Genomic DNA, 2,046 nt, shown 5'->3' with positions numbered 1-2,046 from the left:
GCTGAGTAAGAATGACTGTCTAGATGGAAGGGAACCATTTTGTACACCTGAATTTCTTGCTAATGTTAGTATAGTGAGTCCAGTGATGAGTCCGATAGTAATGAAGCCTCTAGCGAAGGTCAGTGTCACTTCAATTCTACCTCTCCAAATGATGCTGTGGTTGCTAACGACAATTATGAATACACCTGACTAATTATATTACTTGTATTTAGTGTATTTTAAAAATAATAATAATTTATAATAAAATTCACCTCATAATTATATTCATTGTGGGTAAGCTATTATAAACAAACACTTATGTGACAATTAACAGCCACTTTCATATGACAACTCCTGCATTTAAAATGAGCTGATCAAAGTCAGTGTGAACCTACTATAGTTGACTCCAGCAGCTATTGTACTGCTTATCAGTAGCAGCAAGACTGTTTTAAGAGTGAAACAACACAGCCGCCATTCCTCTATGAATATCATTATTTACGTCATTTTGTGACGTAGCTACATTTTTCAAATTCCACACAGCTGCTTCCACTTCCGTCCCAAACTGAACTGGGATATAGTATACAACGCTATTTTGCAAAAAGTTTTACTGTTAATGTTTTGTACCAATAATAATTATTGGTACAACACTGATTTCTTCACTTTCCTGTCAGTTGTAACACACTCATGCTTTATGGATTCTAACTCTAACTAGTGTTATTCTATTTGCAAATGAAAACTCTTTCATAAGGTCTTGTATTTTACATTTAATAGCATGTCATAGTTTTGATTATAATGCCAAAAAATACATAAAAAGACTCCAAAATGGCGGTAGGAAAATTTTACTTTATTTACGGTATCACAATGAATATACTCAAAATTCTATGAATATACTTAGCGCCAACTGGTCTATAGGCCTTTCTACACTTGAACCAGTTCCAGAAGTTGGCTCATCAATGCCCATTGAATGCGCATAAGGTGATTCCACACTATCTTCAGGATCATGTATAATTTTGATAGTATTTCTGATCCAGCTGCCATTGATTATCTATTGAATGCGCATTCAAACCCCATATGGTAGCATATAGATACTATATATACCAAGTGGATACAAAACAGGATGTGCCTATGCTCTTTTCGCCGGATGTGACGTTTTTCCTAGATACGCTTAGCAACCAAAATGGTGGCAAAATCAATAATTATAAAAAAACTTCGTAAAAATCTATATTTCTTCTGAAAAGAGTCAGTACAAGAAACAACAGACAATTTAGCTTCATTGGTTTCATATTCATACCCTATTTGATCATCAAAAAAATAATATTATAATAATAGTTTTATCATTCTAATATGGTATATCACAATGACATTAAGTAACTTTTTTCGAAGAAACATAGCTTTAAAATAATTATGAAAATATACAAACCATACAAAAGGCATGTACATAGACTCATACAAAATTATACCTTTTCAAACAGCATAGTTTTCCAGAAAAGGCGTTTACAAAACAGACCATAAATAAACTAAAAAATGGATATATTTCTATTTTATGAAACTGCAGTGGAAAGCTAGTAGTTACAGACCATGTAACACAATAATATCCTTCTTCTACCCAAATAACACTTACTAACTCTGCCCCAGATTGGAGAAAAGGTGTTTAAAGTCAAAACTATAGGCCACCATGTTTTATAGTACAACGAGATCCAGTGATCAAGCAAACAAGGATTCAGTAGGTCTATGTTGCAGCAACAGTTACCTGGTCTATATGATGTAGTCTGGCCTCCATACTTTCCATAAATGCTGCTTGTAAGCCTGTAGTACCTTGTAGCGCTCAGAAAAATGGTCAGGCGGTGTCACCGCCTTTGATTTTCTTTTGATCTCGAGGCCTTCTTGCCGTCAGTAATTTACATCGTGGGTGGATACCGTATAGGAAAATTTTATTTATTATGAATGAATATCATTATTATAATCATATTCATTGACAATAATCTTAGTGCCTAGGGGGTCTATTGGTTACCGTCCAAATATGTGGTTGGTTGATTTTCCCACCTCTTCATACATTAGTGAGGCTGT

The 2,046-nt window shown here is 34.2% G+C and overlaps 1 long non-coding RNA gene across 1 annotated transcript; it reads right to left on the bottom strand.

Moving 5' to 3' along the window:
• Nucleotides 1–1,123: 1,123 nt before the first annotated feature.
• LOC109587529 (uncharacterized) lies at nt 1,124–1,917 on the bottom strand. The gene is made up of 2 exons (XR_002187659.1): nt 1,601–1,917; nt 1,124–1,271 (listed from the first exon to the last, which is right to left on the bottom strand). It is a non-coding gene; the product is annotated as an uncharacterized LOC109587529 (long non-coding RNA).
• Nucleotides 1,918–2,046: the final 129 nt, after the last annotated feature.

This window comes from Amphimedon queenslandica, unplaced genomic scaffold, assembly GCF_000090795.2.
Source record: "Amphimedon queenslandica unplaced genomic scaffold, v1.1 AMPQUscaffold_12540, whole genome shotgun sequence".
Lineage (NCBI taxonomy): Eukaryota > Metazoa > Porifera > Demospongiae > Haplosclerida > Niphatidae > Amphimedon > Amphimedon queenslandica.
The sequence above is the reverse complement of the archived record's forward strand: the minus strand, read 5'-3'. Positions and strand labels throughout refer to the sequence as shown.